General features: G+C 45.3%; 1 protein-coding gene and 2 long non-coding RNA genes across 8 annotated transcripts in view; 1 reads left to right on the top strand and 2 right to left on the bottom strand.

Annotated features, from left to right (window-relative positions):
• Window positions 1-31: 31 nt before the first annotated feature.
• On the bottom strand, window positions 32-26,979 carry LOC144383321 (uncharacterized). The gene is made up of 4 exons (XR_013450681.1): window positions 26,120-26,979; window positions 4,742-4,873; window positions 1,980-4,153; window positions 32-1,870 (listed from the first exon to the last, which is right to left on the bottom strand). It is a non-coding gene; the product is annotated as an uncharacterized LOC144383321 (long non-coding RNA).
• The window catches only part of gpr4 (G protein-coupled receptor 4), a 34,370-nt gene continuing 13,793 nt past the window's right edge, over window positions 6,898-27,474 (top strand). For 2 of the 4 annotated variants that reach the window (XM_040187069.2, XM_040187061.2), the window contains exon 1: window positions 6,898-7,080. The gene's annotated coding sequence lies outside the window, so the exon portion shown is untranslated. Of the gene's footprint in view, window positions 7,081-20,656; window positions 20,837-27,474 lie in introns of all 4 variants that reach the window. The other 2 variants (XM_078080332.1, XM_078080306.1) reach the window with 2 other exon arrangements.
• Window positions 10,918-20,773, bottom strand: LOC120825465 (uncharacterized). Of its 3 annotated transcripts, none has more exons than XR_013450712.1 (3): window positions 20,641-20,773; window positions 15,080-17,233; window positions 10,918-10,947 (listed from the first exon to the last, which is right to left on the bottom strand). It is a non-coding gene; the product is annotated as an uncharacterized LOC120825465 (long non-coding RNA). The 3 variants fall into 3 exon arrangements; XR_005713106.2 differs by having other exon boundaries at window positions 10,918-15,253; window positions 17,184-17,233; XR_013450701.1 differs by having other exon boundaries at window positions 10,918-17,233.

Here is a 27,474-nt window from a genome sequence, read left to right as displayed (position 1 = left end):
TTACATTTTAGTTGAATACCCCGGCAATATTCCATCAACAATAGATTCCATTTATATAAATAAACATTTAGAAAAACAGCATTTTATTTATGATTTTGGTGAACATCATCAAATCATGTTTAATTAAGTAGATCCAGCTGAATGATTCATTAACTGCATTAATGTCTTGTAAAGTAATAGTTGTCAGCGTGTTACAAGTCCCAGAATACAACGTATTTGTTATAGATGTTTGTTGGTGGTTTATTAGGTCCTTGCGCAGAATGTCAGCATCACACAACAGTTTATCATCTCTGCATGTGTTACAGTTTGCTTAATACACTCCGGTGTCTGCCAAGATGTTGTATTTGGTATAATACAAACATCAATTAATATTCCAGACACAGTTTCATAACAACATCACACACGGAGAGTAAAAGATCTACTGACACTTAAGAATGTATTGAAATGTACTTTATTGGTACTTTACCGTTTAACATAAAACACAATCATTTTGAACATACTGCTCTGCATTTGGTATTTAATGCACATATTTGACAGAGACTGGCCTCCAAGTGACTGAATCGTTCAGCAAATGCCCCTTTACGACACACATTCCAATCAAGAGACTCGTTCCAAATCGGTGGCGTTTGGACTCCATCCTAAACCGGGATAATCAAGGGGCCGTGATGCCGCCAGAACCCCCCCTGCAGTCCAGACACTGCTGGTGGTGGTGACTGTAAGCGTGACTGACAGCTGGCTGGAGGTGCTTCGGGTGGAGGAGGGTCGCATCCAGTTTCGAGCTGAAATGACACCTGACAGAAACAGCGGAGGGGACCGCTTTAAAAGTTTGACAGCAACAATATGATTGGTTTAGGGACACAGTGCCGCATTTGGTTGGTTGTTTAAACGCGAACGCCGCAAATATCAGCTGAGCCACCGACTGAGGTATTATCACAGGTATAAATTACCTGTGATGTAAAAAGAGTCTTCCTTACTGAACTACACCATAAGATCCATATGTTTACTGTCACAGGCAGACGCTCCCCGTCCCCGGAATATTGAGGTGCGAAGATCGGGACCTCAGTCACCCCTCTGTTTTGAGCCATAATGGTTTGTGCCATCTGGGATCAGCCCACCGACTCACCTGGGGCTCGCCACTAATTAGAGCCAGCCCTGTACTTAAGCCTGTGACTCCCCAAAGCTCCTTGCGAAGTCTTGTGCATGTTCCATCACATTCCGAGCGTTTTCCCGATCTCCTGTTCTTGCCTGTTATTGACCTCTCGTTTGTCCCAGACCTCGTTCCTGCCTGCCTGATCCTCAACGGTACTTCTGCCTAACTCCACGTAATCCCGGCTTTCGACCACCCGCCTGTACTCCGGATACGACCACGCCTGACCCCCTGACGGTGCCTCTGTTTATCCCCGCTCTCCTGGCTTTCGACCCTCTGCCCGCCTACTGGACTCGACCACGCCTAACCCTTGTCTGTACTTCCACAATAAAGCTGCGCTCTGCGCTTGGGTTTCACTCCTGTCTCTCCCTCCTGCGACGGTCGAGTTGGGTAGCCAGGCTGATGAGGTCCTCAAGGGTATTGCCCCAGTCCCTGTTCACCAGTTCATCCTTAAGAGACTCGCTAAGGCCATGATAAAAGGTGGGCATCAGGGCAGAGTCTTCCCACCCGCTTTCTGTTGCCAAGGTCCTGAAGTCTATCGAAAAGTCAGACACTGACCGTGGGCCCTGGCGTAACTTCAGGAGGCGCCTCGCAGCCTCCTGCAGGCTAGTAGAGTGACCAAACACCTGTCTTAGCCGTTGCATGAACCCCTCATGGTCGGAACAGACAGGTTCCTGTTGGTCCCACACGGCCGTGGCCCACACCAAGGCTCTTCCTGTGAGCCTAGAGATGATAAATGCCACTTTAGCACGGTCTGAAGCAAACTGTGGGGATTGCAGTTCAAATATCAACGAGCACTGCGTCAGGAAACCTCTGCAGAGTTCGGGACTACCATCATATCGCTGAGGTGGCGCTAGATGAAGTGCTGACTGTGGTAACGCTGGTGCGAGGGTTCCTCTGGTAGAGGGAGCCTCGACAGGGGCAGTAGCGGCGAGCGCCTGAACAGCCGTATGTACTGTGTACTGCTGGAAATCCTGGAGCGCTGCTGCTAAGTTGTGCACGGACTCCCCGACTCGACCCAGTCGTTGACCGTGCTCTGCTTGGACCGCGGCAAGATGTTTGACGATATGTGCCATGCTGGGGCCTCCTACAGCCCGCTGGTCCGGGTCGGACATCTCCAAGGACTGAAGGGACTCTGCGACTCTGCTGGGTCTGATTGAAGGCGAAGTCTTCTGTAACGCACCACAAGAGACAGGAGTGAAACCCAAGCGCAGAGCGCAGCTTTATTGTGGAAGTACAGACAAGGGTTAGGCGTGGTCGAGTCCAGTAGGCGGGCAGAGGGTCGAAAGCCAGGAGAGCGGGGATAAACAGAGGCACCGTCAGGGGGTCAGGCGTGGTCGTATCCGGAGTACAGGCGGGTGGTCGAAAGCCGGGATTACGTGGAGTTAGGCAGAAGTACCGTTGAGGATCAGGCAGGCAGGAACGAGGTCTGGGACAAACGAGAGGTCAATAACAGGCAAGAACAGGAGATCGGGAAAACGCTCGGAATGTGATGGAACATGCACAAGACTTCGCAAGGAGCTTTGGGGAGTCACAGGCTTAAGTACAGGGCTGGCTCTGATTAGTGACGAGCCCCAGGTGAGTCGGTGGGCTGATCCCAGATGGCACAAACCATTATGGCTCAAAACAGAGGGGTGACTGAGGTCCCGATCTTCGCAGCTCAATATTCCGGGGACGGGGAGCGTCTGCCTGTGACATTTACGTTCAGGTGAACAAGTGGTCCATTATTGTAACAGTGACAAAGCGTTATATTTCTCTCAAGATAACCAGGTTGTTTTATGTGCCTAAATATAATTACATCATAAGGGAAAAGAGTGAAGCCTGAAAAAGGATCTGCAGAATATCAGAGCAGTTTTCATTGTTTTGACGTAAGAGATGAGGAACTTAATTGTGATTGCTCAACGAGTTAAGAAGCAGATCTCACAACGGAGAGTCTATTGTTCAGTGAAGGATTTTGGAAGTGCGTTGTAACATTTTGAGGCTACGTTGCGAGTGAAAGTGTTACCGTTATCAAACGAGGTCTTAGAAAGTGTTCATTTCGCTGTGCGTATTTGCACATAGCATCCAGTCCCTCCTCCTGAGGTAGACCTTCACGATTGTGTGTGGCCGCATACAGAAGGACGGGACGAACTGAACAGTAGTTTGTTCTTTGTGATGAAAGGGGCAGAGAAAGAGAGCAGCAAAATAAAACAAATCAAAAGATGGAGAAAGCTGAAAGACTGGGATACAAAGTCAGAAAGAGGGAGGGGAGAAGGTCAAGAATGCAGATCGTGTCTTACAGACTATTCCCTGCAACGCCGGGATGTCTGAGCCGCTGCCAACAGCCCTTTGAGGAACGTGTTGATGTATTGGGCGTCTGCTGGTTGTCCTGAAAAGAAAACCCTTCTTTGTGTACAGTAGATGTCCATTCTTCTACCAAAGTGCATCAGAGTGCTCCAGAGTAACTTACATGCTGGTGTCTGTCTGTACATCAGTAAATAGATGCAGGTGCGCATCACATCTGCAATATTTAATCTTAAATCCAAATGGTTTATATCGTCTGTGGATAAGAATCGGTCTCAAAATACATTACACTTAAAACAAAACTTTTCACTTGTGAGAAACGAACAGCATCCACAGCATGGATTAAAACCAGAAAGGAATTCAGTTATTTCAACATGACGTATGATATTCGAGGCGGCCATGTGTCAGTCATGACTCCCAGGAAGGTCAGATCTCCTTGACAAGGTCATTGTTGGGTCATCTCCTGAGGACCATGAATGGAACTACCAAACTTTAGTGGAAATATATCCAGTTGTTGAGATATTTCAGTCTAGATCAACCAAAAACCCAAATAACCTTAATAAATAGTCTGCTAACAACGTTTGGGCATCTTGAGTATTGCTCGAGGCTCACCAACCCTCTACGGACGGGGAAAGGATTACATAAAGTAATGAACAAGAAGTTTGATCTTTTCATCTCCGCATGGTGCTGATTCCTGGATCCACGGCGTTCGGCGGACGCCACCTGTCCAAACAGAGTTGGCACATTGCGATGGGTGTGGACACGTTCTCACAGGCACATGTTGAAGTGAGCCCACTGTTTTGATACCATGTCACATGTGCTGGACGGAGACAAAAATATTACATAAAAGCCTTTGTACAGCGTGGGAAGACCTGGTTGCACTGCAGCTGTGGAGGAAGTATTTATCCTAGAAAAAGGCTCTCTCCATCTTCGACTAGGTCGCTCCGATCTAACTGACTACAGCTAGCGGCGGTTTCAGGGGTTGCGTTCGCTGAGTTAAAATATTTTATTGCATTAATAACATTAATCGCATAGATTAACGCGTTCATTTTGACAGCCCTAATATTAACATTTAGCTTTGATGGAGATGTCTTCACAGCAACATAAATCGATTTCTGATTGGGAATTGTGACTTCACACGGGCATAACAGCTCATAAAACTAATAAAGAGCAATAAAGATTTGTCCCATTGCTTGTCCTGTCGCGTGTCTTTAGTCTGTGTCAATCGTATGTTCTGTGCCAGTTCGTCTCAGTCTGCTCACAGCGATTCCTAGCGTGTGGTCGCCGTGTCTTGACAAGTGTTCCATGTACCTTTGCGTTTTGCCTGCCGATTTGGCCCCCGTTGCCTGTTGACTGAGGACAGTGTACCGAAAACCCGCTTCAGTAAACCTTATATTCTTCACCCGACCTCGTCTTGCCTGCGTCTGCTTCTGAGTCCTGCCCCTGTGGTTGCCAAACAAAAAGACATTTACTGCTTTTGATGGTTTTCACTGACTGCAAAGTGGTTGAGAGGATTTTTGGAACGACTTGTAGACAAGCTGCTACAATCACACATAAAAAAGTTACATTTAGCAACATATTTTCAATAAGAGATTTTAAATGGTACTTTTCTGGTTAATTAAAGGTTTGACAAAATATTGGAGGAAACTGGGAGCGGGCAGAGACAGCAGGACTACAGGGAATGCAATAGCTGTGTACTGTAGGCATCATTAATGATCCAGAAAAACAAGGAGGATGAACGGCGCTCTATTTATAGTGGGTGTTAATGAGTGAACGAAGAGCAGATCCTCAGGAGGGAGAAACCTCCAGGTGACTGGGGGGAAACACTGATCAGGTGTGACTGGTGCGTGTAGAGAATAGACTGATATAAAGAAATGCGTATGGACAGGGCTGCATTTACAGTATGACATCTAGGTTGTTTATTTGTCAACCTCCTAGTACTGCTACTTATATTAATATCCTGTACTACATACTTTTTGTCTGCCGTAAGTTGTGACTTTGCAGGGATCACCCCCTAATCGCATAACCCTCTTTCATCGCATCAGTACCGAATTCCGTTCATGTCGCGGGGTCACACGGAGCCAAACGCTACACACAGGTAGCGTTTCTTAATGGGATTTTATCTTCCTGGTACTGCGCCGTGTGCTCTGTCCGTCATGAAGACCGCCTGGAACCTTTATGTTCTCATTGCTCTCCTGCAACCTCTGGCCCTGCCAATGGTTTCATAGAGAGAAGATGCCGTCACCAGATGGCAGACAACTGAGGCCCATTACCTCCCTACACCGGCTCCCTGCCCTGAACACTCCCCCTCCCGTCTCCCCTACAGCTGGGCTCAACCACAGCCGCCTGTAACAGCCCGTCAGCCCCCAAAACGCCTGCCGCCAACCAAGTGGTACTCCTGTTTAATTACGTGATGTTGGAAAATGCCCACTCAGTCTTTTGTATAACAAGATCAAGTGGACGAAAGGTATTCAGAGCCAGATCCTCTGTCGTAAGTCTAGAACGTCACACCTAGTTGCTTTGCGCTGCTCACTTTCCTAAAGAGGTGATGAACTGGATGCAATTTTATTAAGTCGTAACTGAGACATCATGAGTTCATTGCTGGGAGATGTTTTGCACTAGCGAGCTCGGCTTTAACTTCATTGCTATTAATGGATTTCTCTCTCTCTCTCACACACACACACATACACACACAGTTTTGAAAGACATCACAACAATACAAACTCCCTTGTGATAATGCTGCTTTACGTTAGACTCCCCTATACTTTGAATCATCCTACACACTTGTGAGGTCTATTCACTGGTCATTCACTCTCCTCAGGTCTGCTGTAGTTTTAGTGTCTTTCAGGTCTAAGGCAGATGGCCGATGTAAAAGTGCCACGGAACTGGAATTCTCCCCTCTGACCAGCAAGCATTGACCATATTTTTAATACAGAAACGACACGGGCCAATAGGTGAGTACTTCATCAATTAAAGTGGCAGTGTGGTCTGGTGACATCTAGTGGTGTGGTTGTAGGTTGCAACTGACTGAAAAGCCCCCACTCCTCCCTTTCCAGGACGGAAACGTTTCTTTCAGTTCTTCACTGATGAAAACATTATGAACATTATGACCCTTTACAGCTAATACGTCCTAATGAATGAACACACTGAAACTTTGGTAATGGAATGGAACTATGGAACATACATTTTTTATGCCTCTTTGTAATATTACTGACTATCCAAATGTTTTCACAAACACAATATTGAACAACAATCACAGACATTTAGCTTTTTGCATATTTCTTGGCCGGAAAAAAGTAATTTTCACTTTATGCTCTTGTGCGGCAGAAGCAAAGAGAGAGAGAGAGAGAGAGAGAGAGAGAGAGAGAGAGAGAGAGAGAGAGAGAGAGAGAGCAGTAGAGAGAGAGGCATTCTGCATGAGTTGAAGACTGTTCCGCCCTCTCTCCCTCCCTCCCTCCCTCCCCGTGCCCCAGTCGACCGGCCGCCGTCGCTCAGTCTGCACCGTGCTGCTCTGTGGAAGCTGCTTAAACGGACCATCATCACTTCTTTTCTTCTCGCGGAGGTTGAATGAGATGAGCGTTCTCCCTCCCTCCCCCTCTGGGTGGATACGCGCCGTTGTTGAAGGTGACTTTGCTGACGGGGAGCTGAACGTGAGTACGCTCTTATCTTCACTCATCTGTCTCCACCCGCACAGTGGAAGACGTGAGAGGGAAACACCTGCTACAGAAAGTCTGCTCCGTGTAGTTGTGGGAATGTGGGCGTGAACGCGCATTTTTAGACTCATTAGTCACCTAGAACGCGCACTTAAGAGGTGCGTTCAATACCTATTTTCACAACCAATAACAACAACAACACAGAAACATATCGATGTTAATAGTTGTTTATATAACGTGGCATTTAATTATAATCTTGCACAATTTGTGGTAGTTATATCCTAGAAGGCCCGAATACCTTAACAGATCATAAAAAGCGAATCTTCTGTTTTTACTATTCGATATATGTCACTGCAGAAATATAGAGATGAAAAAACTAGTACCTTGATCTGTCTGTCTATTTATCTACCTATAGTAGTCCCTAAATCAATCAATCAGTCTTACACCCATCCATCTATCTACATTTCCTGTAGTTTTCCGGTTTCCGTTAGTGTTCCTGGCGGTGGGTTCATCAGGTCAGTTTGTCCGTATAATCACATCCCATCACATTCAGTCACGCATCGCTTGTGTTTATGTTTTTTTACGGCCCGGATAAAATACACCACAGTAAGTGAGCAGAACAGCTCTTACTGCACATAATCAAGTGCCGTCAGAGGGGTCTTAAGCCGTCACAGAAACAGTCCAAACATGCAGTGTGAGAACATCTGGGCTCTTTCCCCTGCATCTGAACTCCGTTTGTCTCCTACGCGTCGGACGTCGCTGACGTTCTTCACACAGCGTGACGTTTCTCACTCTTTGGTTGATCCTCCCATTAACTTGTTGGATTGCATTAGAAGGGGGCCGTGGTGAGCTGGAACCGCTGACTGCACAGGACAGCGAACACTTATGTGTCTGCCACAGCTCCAGGGGTTTTGACCGCGTACAATTAATAAATCATGAGACTGTACTGAACTGAATCAGCCGCCCGTGTCACTGAGCCCCTCTGCTTCATCGCGCTGGGTGCACGGGACCTGACAGGAAAAGGTTCTGGAGCCGTGCAGAGCGCTGTGATAGTCAATGTGGGGATTTATTGTCTTTCAATGGAAGCACATTGTGATAAACTCATACATCGCCAATGTATAACAATAAATATGTTTTTGTAATTAAATGAGAAAACACTTTTCATTCGTCAAGTATTTAAAAAAAAGCAATAAAAACAACAAGAAAATGCACTTGAATTGAATTGCCAGAAAATATACTGTTCTCCATATCTGAAATGACCCATATTATGAGGGAAGTATTTCACACACAGCAGTTTTTAGTTTGTAAATGGTGGATGGAGTGTACGGGAACATGGCCCACTCAAACACCGTGGCAGGTGTATAGCCCAGTTATTAACACCCACGGCATTCACACACCCGGCTCGAGGACACAGGGGTCAAGTGTGCTGCCCAAGGACACATCGACGCGGTCCTCACTGAGCCAGAGGGGCTGCTGCAGGGCTGCATGCGGTTCCCCTCGGAGCGGTCCAGAGAAGTTCTAGCAGGACAGTGTTGTGTTCAGGTGTTTCCCTCTCGTAAGAAACCCATGATGAAGAAACCCGAGGCAGCAAGGAGGCTCCGCTGAGTGCGAAGGGACGTCTTGGTGCCGCGGTGGCACATTCGCTGCTCTCTTTGAGCTGAGCTGTGGATCACGCGAGAGGACTGTTAGAGAAGTGACACGTCTCTGAAGGATTGCTTCCTGGCCAGCGTCTTCCGTTTCTTAATGTGGCTTTGAAAAAAAATTGTGTGGTGGGTGTGGGGGACTAAATGCTTTACGGATAATGAAACCAAAACAACTCCAGGGGGAGGACAGATAGAGTTTGACCGAATCAACTTGTGGATTCACGGATAGTGAGAAGTTAATCAGCCACTTGCTTTTTCTTCATCTGATTCTTGTGGGATACTTGCTTTGATGCACCTTCTACACAAATGAGTCCATATGTGATTTTGGTGTTAAGCAGTCGAGCATTTGAGGCAGAGAGAGAGAGGGAGAGTGAGAGGGAGAGAGAGAGGGAGAGAGAGAGAGAGAAAGAGAGAAAGAGAGAGAGAGGCTGTGATCTCCTGGCAAGCATCGCGCTTCACCGAGCAGATCTTGTGTTTTTTAACAGCCGGCACAATGAATCCTCCCTTCTTTGTGCAGAATTAAAATCAGTAGAATCTCCTTTTCAATACTTCTGTCTGCACTCTTTTCCTCCTTTTTTCCTCCCTGGTCTCTGTTTTACTTGTTCTTCTTTTGTTCCCCAATCTCTGTGTTCTCCCTCTTTGCTCCCATTCTGAGGAAAACAGCATTGACTGCCGTTATGCACCTCTCTGCTCCTCTCTTTCCTTTTAACAACATTACAACCCGCCTCCTTCATCCTGCTCCTCAGTCCTCTCCTCCTCCTCCTCCATCCTGCTCCTCAGTCCTCTCCTCCTTCATCCTGCTCCTCAGTCCTCTCCTCCTCCTCCTCCATCCTGCTCCTCAGTCCTCTCCTCCTCCTCCTCCATCCTGCTCCTCAGTCCTCTCCTCCTCCTCCTCCTCCTTCATCCTGCTCCTCAGTCCTCTCCTCCTCCTCCTCCTCCTCCATCCTGCTCCTCAGTCCTCTCCTCCTCCTCCTCCTCCTTCATCCTGCTCCTCAGTCCTCTCCTCCTCCTCCTCCATCCTGCTCCTCAGTCCTCTCCTCCTCCTCCTCCTCCTTCATCCTGCTCCTCAGTCCTCTCCTCCTCCTCCTCCACCCTGCTCCTCAGTCCTCTCCTCCTCCTCCTCCTCCTCCATCCTGCTCCTCAGTCCTCTCCTCCTCCTCCTCCATCCTGCTCCTCAGTCCTCTCCTCCTCCTCCTCCTCCTTCATCCTGCTCCTCAGTCCTCTCCTCCTCCTCCTCCTCCTCCATCCTGCTCCTCAGTCCTCTCCTCCTCCTCCTCCTCCTTCATCCTGCTCCTCAGTCCTCTCCTCCTCCTCCTCCATCCTGCTCCTCAGTCCTCTCCTCCTCCTCCTCCTCCTTCATCCTGCTCCTCAGTCCTCTCCTCCTCCTCCTCCACCCTGCTCCTCAGTCCTCTCCTCCTCCTCCTCCTCCTCCATCCTGCTCCTCAGTCCTCTCCTCCTCCTCCTCCATCCTGCTCCTCAGTCCTCTCCTCCTCCATCCTGCTCCTCAGTCCTCTCCTTCTCCTCCTCCTCCTCCATCCTGCTCCTCAGTCCTCTCCTTCTCCTCCTCCTCCTCCATCCTGCTCCTCAGTCCTCTCCTCCTCCTCCTCCTCCTCCTCCATCCTGCTCCTCAGTCCTCTCCTCCTTCATCCTGCTCCTCAGTCCTCTCCTCCTCCTCTTCCATCCTGCTCCTCAGTCCTCTCCTCCTCCTCCTCCTCCTCCTCCTCCATTCTTCCCCTTCTCCCCCATCCTCTCGCGCTGAACTATTTCCAACCTCGACGGAAAGATAATCTGTCCTCCCCCACCCGACCTTGAAGGCAGAGGGATGATTGCGGTTTGCTATGAGCTTCTTCTTTACTCACTGGTTGCCTTTACTCCCCTCTTCTTAACCCCCCCAACCCCTGATCAGTCCAATAATTCTCTCTCCCCTCCCCCCTTATTCACCGTCTCCCTGCGTTATACGCCGGCGTGACCTTTAAAAGATTGCGTTGGCCCCAGGGGGAAGATGGGTGTGCTGTTATTCCTGGAGAGCATGTTTGTTGAGAAGTGCAGCTCTGAGGACGGCAATGAAGTTTGGACCAAAGATTCTGACCACACTCAGATATCTCATCTCCCATTTAAGGGCACTTAAATAGTTACAGATATCTTTAAGGCTCAGAAGATGAATCCTGAGGATTTGTAGGATCTCATGACATTTATTTCTTTTTAGAGCCACCAACTCTTCCTGCAAAAAGAAAAGTAACATTTAGGGTGAGGACATGAGAAGGCACCTACTAGAAAGTGAGAGAAAAGAACAAGCAAACCAGTGTGACTCCTTTTCCACAGGACAGCATGGAAAGCGGTATGAGCATAAATTGGGGGAAGAAAAGAAAAGAGAGGAGGAGGCAGAGATATGGTGGATGGAGGGAAGAGGACAGGAGGATAAAGAAGGAGCGCCAGAGGAGGGTGAACGTGAAAGAGAGACAGAGCAGAGAGGAGTTCAGACAAACAGCACTTAAGGGCCTCTGTGGTTAGGTAATCACTGTGATTAGAAGCCAGAACGGCTACAGTGATACTGTGGAGGAAAGCGCTAACAGCTACCCTGACGGGAGGATCGACACCTACTGCGCTACTTCGTCACACGACTCTGCAACATAACACGGCATAGCACATAACGTAGCATAACTTGACGACAGGCTGTTGTGCGAAAAGGGGAAGTTGTGCTTATTTTTGAAACAATTTGGTTCTATTGGATTGTTCAACTCTATGTAGTGTGTGGGGTCCTAGCTGGAAGTAACATCATCTTGCATTATGCAGCAAGATTAAAAAAAACTATAAAAGCGAATATGTGCTAAATTGCCAATTCAGAAAATCTCCATGATTGAGGGATTGTTTCCACACGACTCTCAGTGTGGAGACGAGCAGCCGAAGGTGCTGACAGCTCCAACAGTGCAAACAGCCAAGGAGCTGAGAGAGTTAACAAATGGAAACTTTGGGGGCAGAAGGGAGGTATTCTGCTCGATATCGAACCCTCGTCGACCAAACAGCTGTTCGTAGGGGTTTGATACCGGTTTTGGCGAAGAAACCGAATGAAGAGACTGCGTTCTGTCTATCAATTTTCTCGGCTCTGTTTCAGCACTAAGGACAGCACCCCCCTTTAAGTGATGGAGGAATGTAAAGCGGCCTGGCAGCAGTCAGCGGGCGCGGATGATGGTGGCTAATGTTGTCAAGCTTGTTTTATTCTGAGAACAACATTGAAAATCAATGCTTTTTTTGGCGACATGAAAATATTGAGTGAATGAGTTGAAGTTCACGCTCCTTTTTTTCCCCTGCTTAAAAACATTCTCTTGAATTGTTATCCAATCCACAGTTGCTGCAAAAGTTGCAATTACACCTATAAGCCATTTAAATGACACCTGAAATATTGATTGTTTGAACTTTACATTGATCTCCACCTGAATATAGTTGTGTTGCCAAAGAAAGCAATTGAGACACCATGCAACGATACCAGCAGACAAAGAAAGCACAATTGCAATCTAGTTTGACTGTACCATTGTGAGTGTTTAAGTTGGAGCGATTGATCCTCCAGGGAGGTTATTAGCGCATAACCGGCGAGTTGACCAACAGTTGAATCCAGCTAAAGTAAATGCACACACGCGTTGGGCTGATGGATGGACAAATGGATTCTCTTTGTCCAGTTCATTGAGATAAACGTCAGCATCTCGTCTAATTGGATAATTGTTCTGGAGACAGAGGTGCTGCGATTCTGGTCTCTTAATTAGAGGGGTAACTCACTGGCGAGCGCCTGGGACCACGGTTTAAGTCGCACACGCAGGCACGCACACACACACACACACACACACACATACACACTCCCACACGGCAGTGGCCTCTGTTCAGTGACCTACACCTTTATTTTGCGGGGCCTGAGCAGGGTGGTGGGTTTAACCGCGGGCGACTCTGCTTCTGTTTTCCGGTGTCGAGCGCTCACTTGCATCAGCAACAATGCCTCCTTCCTACCGGTGCTTCGTTGGTTGTCACGGCAATAAGACAATTATGTTTCTTGAGAAATAACTTAAGTTTGACTATGAACTTTGACTTTGAAACGCTGGTGTGCTTCTACCTTTGCTGTTACCACGTGTGCTATTCTTTGACTTACCAGTGATATTCACAAAGTGACTCATGATAAGAAAGTTTTGTGCTCTTTTTAATTGAATGAGTCAAGAACTCTAAGAAATAAATTAGTAGCATTAAAAGGTGTTGTGTGAGAATGAACAGAGGTGAGTATCAGATTTTCATCCCCTTAGTAATTAAATCGAACCTCGAAGCCAAGTTGCAGTTTAGTTGAAGGGAGCGTTAGACTCGTGTTTGATATTCCACAGCTCTTATGGATTTTACTCTGTTCAGTGCCTTTTACCATTGCTTTCTTTTTGCTTCACTGCATTGTTTTTTTTGTTGCAATTTAAAAAACAACAACATTGTTCCGGTCCTGTTATTAAAGGGTAAACGCTGAAGAGCAAACAACGTTTGAATTTTGTTTCTCACTGCAGTGAATAATCTATTTTGTTTTTGGAAATGATTACTTTGGACTTTTTGACTATAGGTATTTATATATATATATATATTTATATATTTATTCTTCAGTGTTTTTCCAAAAGAAACATTATCAATAGGGGAAATCCAATATCGCCAGAACTTAGTTTCACTTCTTCAAATGGAAAAATGTATCCTGGTATGAACAGATGTTGAAAGCCTTCCCAGCGCGAGGCCGTGTAACGCAACAGAGCCGGTATGTTGAGTGACACGGCTGACAACCTGCAGACGGGGAGGAGGAGTTTTAATCAAATTAGAGGGAAAATAAAATGTGTGTGTGTGTGTGTGTGTGGGGGGGGGCAGCGACATTACAGCACTTTCATATGGTCGATAACATCTCTCTCTCTCACTCTGTCTCCTTTCTTTCTCACCCATTAAACCGTTATCTCTCCATCGACTTTCCTTTTCCTCACCGTTCCTCATTTTATTTTCAAGATCAATGACTTTCTCCTCTATTCTCATTCTCTCTCTTTTCTTCTTCGTTGTGTTTCCGTCTCATCGCTCCCTCTTCTTTGATTTTACGTTCCTCCGCTTCTACTCTTCTCTTCTCATCTCTTTCTTTTGCCTAGATCCAAAATTACATTCTCGGTCTCCATTTAGCTCGCCCCCTTTTCCATCCCTCACATCATCTGCACTCTCTTTACACTTCTCTCACCTCCCTCTCTTTGGTCTCTCTCATCCCTCCCTTTTCTTTTCCTTGATCAATTTTTCCTCTTTTTCTCCGTCTCTTATTTCTTCCTCCCATCTCTTACTCTCTCAAGCTGCCCTAACAACACCTGATACACCTGAAACTGTGTCCGTGCTAAAAAGACTTTTTAGTCCAGACTGAGGCTTGAACCCAACAGCAGTAGAAGAGATTAGCAGTTGAAAGAAGTGGATGCGCACACAGAGGTGTAAAGGTGTGTGTTCAGGCTCCTCCTCAGACAAACACCTGCAGCAGAAATGGAGGCAGGTTCAATGGATGTGCTGCTGCCCTCTTGAGTCAACACCGCAATGACATAACGAGGCTTTTCTTTGTTTCTTGGTGGGTAGCTGTAGAGCTTTGGGTCAGAGAAGCTTTAACACAACATGAGATTAGTGGTCAAATGCCGCTTTTGCTCTTAAAACCACATAAGATCATAGAGTTTTAGTAGTTTAGTAGCTAGCAAGCTACGGCTAAACATTGATGATGTTTGACTTTTTATGGTAATGTTGTAAGGAGAAGATCTATTTCTCTCAATTTCAACCGTATATGCTTAAATAATGTTCATAAAATGGAGAAAATAGCATACAGCTTTTAACAGTTGACCCTTTGTGTGTTTGAGTCTGTGTGTTTAGTGAATTTGGATGTCTGCAATTTGGAATGTGTGTTTTTCGCTCTCAGGGTCTCCCTCTCTCTTTTAACTGTTTCTGCTCAATTCTCCATTGGATGTTTTAGTGACGTAGATTATTAAACATAATTGGATTTTCCTCTCATGAAAATAGGGCAAAAAGATATACGATCCGTCAAATAAATATCAAGCTGTATGTGTGTGTGTTCGTCTCAGCACCTCTGTGTGCATGATTTTCAATGTCAGATACATTATGCTGACATATGGATGAATAATTTGTAAAATGCCTTATGGGATTACTCTCATATGTGAAGACTAGTAATAGTAGCAATGCTATTAAGAGAATTTAGTGCAGTCAAGTGTGACGTCACGTCACAGGGGTTGCTGGAGTCAATCCCAGCTAACATCAGGCGAGAGGTGCCAGTCAATCGCATGGCCGCCACATTGACACGAACAACCGTCACATTCACACACCTACGGGCCATTAACACGACACCCGCAGCATGTCTTTGGACTGTGGAAGGAAGTCGGGGTACCCGCAGAGAAACCACGCCGACACGGGGAGAACATGCAGACTCCACACAGAAAGGCCGCTGGGTGGTTAAGGAACTCCTTGCTGCGAGGCGACAGTCCGAACCATCACAGCTCCTGCCGCTCGACATGAAAAGAGGACAAAGTGAAAATATGGTAAAAGACTAATTTGACAGCAAATCAACAGACATAAACACAGGCGGTCACAAAGAGACATGTTTTCTACTAAAGACCGTCATCTACCGAACACCATAAGGGTCTGAGATACTAAATTGAATTGCTGGAGGGGAAATACAGCTGCAGCTTATTGGAGTTGAAATTTATATTATATTTTAACTCCCAAGGCTCTGCCCTCTCGCCTCCAAACAAGACAAGAGAAACCCACCAAGGCAAGTTCACCCACGTACTCCAAGGCATCATTGGTTACATCTCAGGAAATGGATATGCATAAACATTGAAGTAAATATTGCCATCGGATCGGAGTAGATTGTTGATGCCGTAAACAAAAATGAAATTGTTGTGGACTGGAATCTGTATCCAGAACTACAGTACTTCCTCCTGCAGTGTGTAGTAGGACTGAGTGTCTTGGTGTCTTCAAGGATTTATTATTGTTGGACTGACATCCTGCTGGAGCGGCATGGAGACAGAGCACAAACGACTAAAACCTACAAGAGTCTAGTCCCAACATCTATAATGCTGTTGATTGATGTACAATGTACGGTAGAATGGTCAGATTAGGAATAAGGAAGTTATCAATTTTCTCAAAGGAACATTTAAGATTTAAGACCAGGTTACAAAAGCAGTAATTCAATTTAAGTTATAATTACTTTTCAAGAAATGAAAATGTATTTTATAAAGCATTCTCAGGAAAAACAATGCACATGTAATTCAGTCATTGAATATAGTGCATTACAGACTCATTTATGACATTTACAGTAATACAGTACATGCACACTAATATTCCCTAAAATGACAATATTCCAGATCTAGTAGAACATTGGGGTTGTACATACTGCTATCCAGCATGGCACCGTGTCCCCTCTCAACCTTCTCTACACAGAATAACAATGCTCTGGCGAGTCAGTTTTAATTTGCTGTAACTTCTCTTTTCCCCACTATGCCAGCTGGTTCGATTTACTGAGCGCTCCTGATTTGACCTCACTGATTGGAGCCTGACTGACCGCCAGCTAAGCCTCAGGCTGACGGATAAGCCTGTTTATTATTAATGAAATTTAAAATATACTAAACAATACTGAGGTATTTTGGAATACAAAAGCCTCATCTATTCTGCCAAGAAGAGAGTTCCAGTGTTTCTGTTTTTACATTTCTAGCTAATAATATGATTATATCCTTTAAACGGTGGCGGCTGGCCCATAGAGGGCCATGGGGCCTGGCCCCACCTTGAGCCCCAAAAAATAATATTAATAATACATCTGATAAATTGTCAATATTTGTGTATTTGTGTTTCTGAAGTATGGACTATACCCAGTCGTTTTTGTCAAATAAGATATCTGTACCAAATATAGGCTTTTCCTGCACCTCCTCTGCGCCTGTCACCATGTCTCAGCTGGGCTCGGCCCAGGCCCAAAGGAGGCGGGTTTAACAGTTTAGCCAATTACTGGTTAAAGATATAAATGTGTGATACATCATTTAGCCAATCAGCTTCCTAAAATAGATTCAGCCTTCGTTGTTTGGCCTCAAGGCTGCGCTCTCGTCAGGGCAAGTGTTGCGAGGCACCGTTTTATTGGCATGACAATGGCGAGCCAACCGAAACTTGGTCAAATCTGTCCTCCAAGACTCGTTTGACAGAAGAACTCTGGCGAAAAAACGGACTGGCGTGAAAGGGAAGTCACACATGCAAAAGCTTCTGTAGAGATGCTACACGGGAAGGTTTAGCTAGCTGGATGCATTCGTGCTAACGCCACCTTTTGATTCCCATACTTGGTTTTTAAATCAACGGGGACAGATCCAGTGGGACATGTTCGGGAGTAAGGGACATGAAGCACAAGAGCATCAGGAGACACACGGATAACTCCGTCACGCTCACCGTATTAGGAAAAGTTTACACCGCTAGCCAGCTGGACGACGGGTACAGGACTGCGGGGATGAAGCACAACAATGAGGTGGATAAAAACAGGCAGTTATGTGTAACGAGTAAAGAGGAAAAACATTCCTAACACTTCAACCCTCTGTGCCCTTATGTCACTCGACACCAGCAACCAGAATAGGAGAGACCAATCAGACGAGAAGAGACAAAACAGGAAGCAGCCACATCCTGGCAGCAGGCCGGCGCTGTCAAACTCCCATGCAGACACACTTAAACACATACACGTTTGTTCTCTTTAACTATTCATTGAGTTAAAACGCTCCATGGCTGCTAACTGTAACCCTATTACACAATATGACACAGCCCAACTGCTGCCGAGTCTGACCGTAATCCCACATCCAGGTCATGACCCTCACATGACCTCTGAAGGGCTGGAAGCCACTCCACATCTTCAGTTTTCAGGTTCAACCAACTTCTGGTTGGGCTCTTACTAATAATTACATTTAAACCAAAATTAATCAAGACAAATATTTCTTCAGCACTTCTTTTATTCCCCCCGGTTGGTTCATACACATAATTATAAATTCCACCGAATAACTTGTTTAAACTTATTTCAAACAAACGTATATAACATCACTTGTCTCACCTGATGATTTCAATCCTTTGATTTCAAATGTGGTTGCTATTTAGATATCGTTTATACTTTTTTGTATGTGTTTCTATATTTTGGTGGGTCTGCTATCTGAAAGTTCACTAAGGTCACTCATCTACACCCCCAACATACCCTCAACTCAACAGAAATTCCGACAATCATATGCATGCTCCCTCTCTGTCCCTGTGACACACACACACACACACACACACACACACACAATAACAAACTCAGCGCTCCGATGGGATTAGTCTGGTAGGCAGCGCCTCAGAAATGGGTGGAGGTTTCCTGCAGCCCGCCATTAAAACTGCTGACACCTCCACATCCAAACCTCCACTGGGATATCATTTGCCTGAGGTGCAGAGCAGCAGCTGAGAACAAACTGCCGTGTCCAAATACACTTCAGACGCTGCACAAGGAAGACAGCGGGCGAACGCTCAACTTGTAACGATCCGACAGGCCCGACTCCCTTATCGGCAAACATGGCAGCTTGGTCAATGTTCCTACGCTTCCAGTTATGACGCTCCAGGCTTCCCTCTTGCATTGGTTTTAGTCAAATTGCATGAGTCACTTATCAAAATTAAAATCCAACAAGGACATCCTTGTTATTACTTATTTTAAAGTTCACTCCAACAACAAAACTACTCGGTAAGATCGTGGTTTGGGTTGAATAAGTATATCTTTTACTCTCTTGGGCGGAAGTCCCGTGTTTGTTTGACTCGTTGACTCTCTATTCTCACTTTTGTGCTACGTATACTACGTTCATTGCTTTGACTAATACGAACACAGATGGGTTTAAATTGGAGTTAGTTGAAAGCCTGGTGCGGTTTTATTAAAAAACAGCAATATATGCCACGTGTAAAGAATGAAAATGCCTTCCCCACACAAGCCAAAGGACCAAAAATAAAACAAGAGCACGCCCACAACAACATATGGTCATGGTTGAAGATGGACCGTTTGGGGACACTGAGGGAAGAATTACGCAATCCTTTTTTGTTCCAGCTGTGGGAAAGAAGTTCAACAAAACCTAGTGGTACAAATTGGATTTGCAGTTGTCAAATGTTTTACTTCATGGGCCTGGCGTAAAAACAATCCCAAATGTGGGCGTTCATAATGTGGCCAAATTATTTTTTGAAATCACTGCCACGAAAACAATTCAAATCTTTCACCTGTGGTTCCCACAGGTGCTCAGCTAAAAGGAAACAGTATCATACATCATGTCCTGAGTTTTGGCCGCTGCGGAAAGGAAATAACTTCATCATCTACAAACACACACAGACACACACACAAAGTTCCTCATTCATTCCTTTCCAGAAGTACAGTAACAAGCTCTGGTGATGTGATCACGGCCAAATTAGGATTTGTCCAATAAAGAACGATGCGGGAAACGTCACAGGAAAATGTGGCACTTTTATTGAAGTCATTAATTTTCCCTGCGGGGCGTAATGTTGAGTTTACGAGGCCTTTGAAACATGGACGGCTGCACAGCCACCCGAGCATGAAATGAACAGCGAGGATTAACAACCTGCCTTTGACTTCCCCTGTCTCTCTGCCTCGGGCACTGGACATCTAGCGTCTTTCCCCATCTCACTTCTCTTTACTTCAACTCACTTCTTTCTTTGTACATCACTCATGTTCTCTTTCCCTCTTCCTCATGCTGTTTACTGACTTTCTCAGTGTGACAGATGGTCAGAGTGTCGAGCACAGACAGGCTGAATACATTAGGAGGTTAAGGAGTAGCAAATGAGCCCTTGTATCGCCTTTCTAGCTGCACCATAGACTTGCACCAAAACTGAACATATTCAGGCTGCAGCAGCTTCAACAGCACGTGGATACATTCCGGTTCATTGGTGGCGTCTTATCGCTCAGCCACTAGAGATGCTGATAGTGAAGACAATGTGGGTATATATATATATATACTCGTTTTCAGTTACATTTCTTAATTCCCACAAAACCGAATGTAATGGAAATTCAATTTAAATGAATTTTGGAGGAGAAAGGTGACCAAGCAGGAAGTGAAAGAAAAGAACAGGTTGTAGAAATGTCAACAACAACTTTTGTCCTCAGTTTTTGGGATTTAGTTGATTATAGTTTAGGTTTTCCAAGTTTATGTTTGTATGAGAAAACTTTTGAACTGACCCGTCAAATACCAAACCGACCTTTATTTTGAAAAGACAATGCGGGCTCTACAAACTGAAGCTGTGGGTGTTTGGTACACACACACTGTACTTTACTACCAACAAATATAGATTTCCATTGCAATTAATAATTCTTTTTTAATGGTGAAAACCATGAGAAGAAAAAAGTGTACGACAACAAGATGTTCCCGGAATAAAGTCTGTTGATTTGTTGGCTGATTCACTACACAAAGGATCAAAGCTGCTGTTACTGTGCGCAGTACACCTTGTATGAATAACCAATCAGGCTGTCTTTGTTTCCTTTTATGACTTTGTTTTACTGTAAACAGGCTGCAAGTCAGATGTGGATGTAAATAGAGCTGGTTGATTGAGCTTACACTTCCTGGAGCCCATTTTTAGAAACAGGAAGTAAGAACCATGAAAGAAATGCGAACTCTTGAGCTCGTGCTGTGTATTGTAGAGTGAAATCTGCAATAAGTTACCCAGTCTGGCACAGCACCTGAAATGCCTTAAATATTTTTTGCAGTTGTTCATGTAAGAAAGCAGGAAGGAAGCCTTTCAGGCTGTGAACAAGGTCATGTATGAATCTGAAGTCTTGGAACAGTTTGGGGAATTAGTCAGATCTACAAAGACGCTCAAGGAAGGAAAAGAACTTGTGTTTTCATACCTTTCATTCTTTTCAGACGCAGCTGTTCCAGTGTTGACGAAAAGGTCTGGAAGTTCAAAGTCAGCTGTTTTGTGCTGCAATCAGTTTGAGCAGCTGCTGCTTGGGGAGCTGTGTGTGGAGGCTCAAGTTTGGCAGGAACTCAAACCCGAACCGCCCTCTCATTGCTACAGATAACGTAAAACATCCCTCAGCGTGTGTATGTTTTCTGGCATCTTTCCATTTACTTTACTTCCTCTGTGCCTCTAAAATGTCTTCTACACTCTGTGTTGCCGTTCATAGTGGGGATACGTGGAGAATACAACGTTCCTACAGCCCTACAATTTATGCAATTTGGAAAACAAGGATGATGACAATTGAAATAGCTGTAAAATATGAAATATTAGGGAACTGGCCAAAATGGGAGGAAATTCATAAAAATTGGGGTTTCAGGTGCCATCATGAGCATATTTTTCACAGCACCTACGAAAATCTCTGCCCTTCAACTGACGCATGTTCAGTGCCTCTAGAGATTGTTACACTATGTAACAATCTCTAGATTCAAGTGTCCTCTCAAAACAAACTTATGCTGTAAAAAGAAGTTAGGTTAGCCCGGTACGTCCCATGCAGCCGCTAAACGGGACGTCAATTCCAAATGAACTGACCGTGAGCGTAAGTGTTGTACGAGTTGTGATTGACGAAGGCTGAACGAAGGACACACACAATGTCGAGGTTTTTCGTGTTCTCTCACGGAAATTTTGTAAATCCACAAAATCATCAAAAACGATAAAATGCCAATATGTGCTTCTATCCTGAAACAAAGAATCCAGAACAGGTCAACTTGCAGGTCTCTCAGAGAGTTGTTGCACGGTGTTAAAATGTTAATATCTGAATGTTAGTTATTAATGTACCTCTCATCTTATTGTCAACTACTTATCCAGGGTCGGGTCGCGGGGGCAGCAGTTCAATTAGGGGACCCCAAACTTCCCTTTCCCCATCTACCTTTGGAATCCATCTCTCCTGCAATCTCTCTCTTTAACATTGGCTCCGTTCTCCGTCTCTCTCTCTTTCAGCAGACACAAGCAGTATTGTCTTTCCCGTTTCCATTTTTATTTTTAAATCTTTCTTTCTGTTCCTGCTTTATTGAATGTTGTATTCTCACTTCCGTGTCCATCTCTATTTGGTTTGTCTCTCTATATTCTTAATAGGATGTAGGGTTTTGAAATGTTTTCACGTACGTCTACACTATGTTTGGCCTGGATTATTGTCACGTGTTATTCCCATCACTGAGGCGGGGCCCCAATGACCATGTTGAGAGCCCTTGAAAGCGATCTATCTTGAATGGAAGGATTTCTGGCCTACAAACAGCGCCGCTCTCCTGTCACTGTACCGAAGCTCGCCACCGGCTTGCCACAGCCAGTAGCTGCACTCGCCGAGCGAAAGCTGAGATGAGAGGAAGCTATTGTGCAGCAATGTGTACCCAGCAGAAAGATGTATGGAAAACGGATCATGTTCCCGGGTCCAGTCTCATGACTCGGCTGAGCGGATGATGGCGGGCTGGAAGCTGTTATCATGCGGGCGCCTTGTTATGATCTGCTGCCCTCGGCAGCGCTGCTCTCTTGTCTGGCATGTTTTGCGGTGACGGACTCCGTGTTCAGGCTGCACCATCCAACAGCAACGCATCCTGTCTCGATGATCATTTTCACTGACGTCGTATTTGTGTGGTGATATGCAACGTTATTGTTTCATCTCCTGGTGTGGCACTTTAAGTAGATCACAATGTGACATCATCCTTAACATTAACCCCGATCGCTATGTAGAGTTTTGATCGCTGTCAAAGCATAGATGGGCAGTTAGGCATGCACCAGGATCGCATGAGTCCCTTTGTTCTCGTATACGTGTGTAAGTACATTGAGTACATTGAGCCTCTCCACATACCAGACTGAAGCTAATCGGCGTATTTTGTGAGGAGGAACACGCCTCCAACACTCCCCTTCCGGTATTTCCATTAATACAGCTCAACCCACTCTACTCGTCCCTCGCGATCGCACTCACAACAACCCCACCCTGCCAACCCCTTTTTCTTTTCCTTCCTTTTCTTTCCTCTCCCTCTTTGCCCTGAAGGGGTCCGCTGTGCCACCAGGCGCAGGACGGACCCTCCGACATAGTTCCCCACAACCCAGGATGACCGACCAGATGAAATCATCATCAATCATCAATCAATCCATTACACGTTCACTCATGACAAACGCCTGCAGTGGATGCCGTGGTCCTTGCTAGTGAATAACACTCCCACGTGCCAACGTTTGTCAATGGCCTTGAACTATTTTTTACGTTTACTGGTGCAACTAAACTACTTGGTTAAGTTGAGGAAAAGATTGTGAGTTAAAACAAGTCATTTTTAATGTCTAGTGTCTTATGTTTGTTCCCTAACTGGTGATAGTTATGTAAGTAAGTTTGTAACTTTAGAGCCTTTAGAGCCACATTTTCCAGGCATTGCTGGTGCCAGCGCAGGTCGATATGACACATGGTGATTGAGGCAGGTGAGACTGTATGACAGACACGTCGGTCCCTGCTGATTACATGTACACACTGCTGCACTTTGCTGACTCACACCCTGCAGCAATATTGAAGTCACAGTTTTGACTGAGATATTTTCAAAAACTGATTACCGTCCTGTGGACTGAGCCTGTTTTAATAATACGGTCTGGTTGTTTGGCTGGTTGTTCCACATATACCCCGTCATCTTCACTGTAGTAATCTAATCTGATGTCATTGTCTGATGTGACTCACCTGTAAATGGATAACGGCTTTGATGGATTGCTGTAATAACTGTGACAGCACCGCTGGTGACAACTGTCTGTCAGCACTCCCTACAAAGAATTTAAGCGAGGTGCTTTGCAGATGCCGTGAACTAAAGGAACAATTACAGTGTGGGTTCCAAAATGTGTGCGATACATCAACAGATTGCACACACACTCTCGATTACTGAAAAGCTAAAGCACCCTAACACGCTAAACAACATTACTTTTAATCCCGTGTAGTTTCAGGGCTTCTAAGTTGTGTTAGCACGGTCACCTCACGGCGAGAAGGGGTCGGGTTTAGCCTTCGATGGCAGCCTGACGGTCCTTCTGGGGGGAGTTTGCCCATTACTCCCATGGTAGCGATGGTTCCCTCCGGATTGGCCTTTTTCCCTTCGACCAAAGACAGGCTGTGTAGGTTAATTAAGGACTCTAAATAAGTTGGATGGATATGGAGATTTAAGAATATCAAGAAGATGCAACAGAAATACAATAAATGTCATTTAATAATGATAGAAGTTGTAGACATGGCAGGATTGCTAGTTATAGTGACCATTATGGAAACAGCTACTGCAGCTACTGTACAGCCTCCACTTTCACACACAGAAAAGGAACTATTGTTCTTTTAGTCCAACAGTGTTTTGCCCTGTGACCTCCTGTAGCTGCAGGCAGTCAGCTTAGCAACATTACGTTCTTTGGACAGTCGGTGACGGTAGCAGCAGCATCTTGTTGTATTTTACTTCAACCTATGAGAGCACAGTTCACTGTAATGCTGTAGCCTTTAGCATGTCTGACAAAAGGGTAATTTCATTAGAAGCCTGTCATGTCTAAATCCGATTTGTGAAATGTTTTACAGCTGGTTGAAGACTGCTGCGGGTGGCATCGATCAGAGATCCTCGTCCTGCCTTTTGTCTCCATGTAACGTCAGTGTTTCCCAAAGGTTGACAGCAAAAGGTGTTTGGGAGGTGCATCTTTACAGGAAGCTCAGCTGGTGGTGTTTATTGATGTGTTAAGTTTTATATTTTGCATTAATAGTGCTCTGGGGGAATTACAGTAACTGTTAAAGCGGAGCAGACTCCCACGAGGCTCGCAAGAGAAAAAAAAAAAATACAAACAACAAGCTTCAGCCATCTGGAGTGACGACGATGCAACTTAATTGGTTTACCTCTGAAACAAAAAACATTTCCATTCACAATGTTTGCGGCAACGTCTCTCACAGAAGAGGAAGAGGAAATAAGTAGTAAAAAGTTTGAATGAACAAACTGAACTCAACTTATGACACTAGTTTATATTATCAGATATTCTCTGAATGTCTTAAATTCAATGGAGGTGCAAGAGCACACAGTGCACACAATCACACAGAATGAATGCCAAGTTCAGCCTGACCCAGTCTCTGTGTCTGCACACTTTCTGCCATGGAGATGATAAGTCAACGATCTCCCACCTTTCCTTGTCCCCCCCCCTCATGCTGTGTTTATTGTTGCGGGGCTCAATTGGATGACGCTGAGGCTTTTCCCAGCACACTTATGTGAGCTGACACCGAGCCGCCGTCCCTTCTGTTTACAAGTCATTATGATAGTCGGGGCCCTGTGGGACGCCCGGCTCAAGTTGAGGACAAGAGACGCGGCCCAACTGTTGTCTCCGGCGCTGTTGGCAACCGCGACCGTTTCGCTCTTCTCAAATGTCCCGAAACATGACAAAAAAACAAGACATGAGAGGTGTGCAAAGTGACCGGCCCCAATTTTTGCAGCTTTGTGAAAGGACTGAAGGGGATTGAAATCCTGCAGCTTGGTAGCAAAGTGCCCTAAAAATTGTAATTGGAGTGGACAAAATTTTAGAAACACCTCTCCGTACAATACCAAACAGTTCAACACCACAAACTGTGAGTTTTACAAACAATTAACCACTATAACATTCCAGACAGTAGAATTTATGGAGGACTGTAATCAATAGTGTTAGGTTTACCCTGGAGGACCTGGTAAACAGCAGTAAAATACAAAAACAAAACATAAATCCCATGTCATCCAGCATACACTAATTCACGACCTTTTGCCTACTGCAACTGTATTGTTGATCCCTGAACATCTGCCCTGTGTCTCAGAAAAAGGATTTCTTCACATACAAGGGCATCATCGGTGATGTTTTCTGACCCCAAATGAAACATTTTTTCTTAGGAAACATCAAGGAAATGGATTCTTTCCTTATACGAAAATCAGGAAATGGATAATGGGTCAAGGCTCTTGTACACTGTGTGAGTTTGGGCAGTTCCATATGAAAGTTGACAGTTGTGGTGAAATCTTTGATTACAACAATAGTTGTCTTGGACTGTTGGGAACAGTGTAGTGTTGTTTCAGTTAATAGCTGGTGTGAAATTAAATCATTGACATCAATACAATTATTAAAAATCACTAAGGATTCACAAAATAAACTAATAATGGGCCATTACCCTACATATGAACCATCACGGTACATATGAACAGAGAAATCCCAGAAAACTGCTCCTTATACAAGGTATAACAGGGTTTATTAACTTCCAGCAATACCAATTAGATCAATACCATTTGAAATCAACAAGAAAGAAGAAAAGCAGATCTTATCTGCCACAGCGAGACACAATAGCTTCATCACACTGTTGTTGTGTGCCGTTCATAAACATACAAAATTGCTCCTTAGACAATGCAGTAAACATCAAATAGCCTTACTGTGCGTTGAAGGGGTTTTGCTGTATCCGCTTGGTCCTCTGTTGGGGGATCGATTGGGGATCATGAGGATTGTTGGGTTTCTTGGTGACACAAAGTTGTTGGTGCTCTCTAACACGCTGGCTGTATCCAAGGACGTAGGGGAAGCTTTCTTTCATGTTGAGCGGCTCAGGGCAGGAGTGAGGACTGGGGTAGCCGGAGCTCTCTGGAGCAGCTGTAAAGTGGGTCTCACTGACCAGGTTTGGTCCAGGAGGATTGGGATGGAGAGGCCTAAACGCTGAAAGCTGGAGAGCCTGAATCCTTAATCCTATCGTTTGGCACAGCCAAACCGGAACAAAAGTTGCAGTTACAGTTTCAACCTTACATCGACACAAGTCGATTCTGAAAAGAACCTTTTTAGAGGGGGAGCTTCTTATCAACGCTCAGTCCACAGCGGAGGGACCCCTGTGGTGTCTGTGGCCTGACCAATCAGATCTCTGAGCTGTTTCAGAGAGAGAGAGAGGAGTCACAGCTAGGTGTGAGGACACATTCCTTGCAGGGGTTTTATGTTCTGTAGCAGCAATGCATTCACAAGCTGTGCCTTTGTGTCGTGCCATGGTGGGAGCCCAACAGTACCAAGACACACAAACAGCTGCTTCAGACCTTCAGAAAGCTAAGCTTACGACAAGGTGAGACGATTTACAGTAGCCCCAAATTCTGTCATTGTTAATGCAGCGGTAAAGCAAGTCTACCACACACAGGCAATATGGCGTGATTACTTGCTGAATTGTACCCAATATTAAACCCAAGATTATACTCATCATTAGAAGCAACAATGCAGGCAACCTTCATCACTGGTACATAATAGGACTATTCTTTTTTGTGAGTGGTTCTGATCAAGGTAGCTGCATGGAAAGGTGCATAAATATCACGTCAGTTTCACGCATTGACAGCTCCTTGGGTGTCATTGAACGCCAAGAGGTTTAATTTGTGAAACAGCTTTGTGCATTATTGCAAACAAAAGGCACTACTTGATCTACTTCAGGACGGGAACGTTGTGCGAAAATAACACCAGTTGCTGGTGACAGACTGTCGCAGCCAGTAAGATATCCGATTGCAAACATCATAACATCAGATATGGGATGGGGGCCAACTCCTTCTCCTGGCGGCTTGTTACAAAACAACAGGCAGGCGCATCCTTCTGTAGCCGTCAGTGACTGCATGCTGTGCCGTGCCCTTCCCAACCCCCACATCAGCCTCGATGGGGCTGTTGTTGATCAGAGGCGTTCTGGTTTAACTAGCAAGCGAACTAGAGCGGTCGGGGGTGAACATGTGCCGCTCATGTCTACAGTTGAAGACATTCTTTTAGACAGTTAGCT

Source organism: Gasterosteus aculeatus, chromosome 1 (assembly GCF_964276395.1).
Source record: "Gasterosteus aculeatus chromosome 1, fGasAcu3.hap1.1, whole genome shotgun sequence".
Lineage (NCBI taxonomy): Eukaryota > Metazoa > Chordata > Actinopteri > Perciformes > Gasterosteidae > Gasterosteus > Gasterosteus aculeatus.
This window is presented reverse-complemented; position numbering and strand designations above follow the sequence as displayed.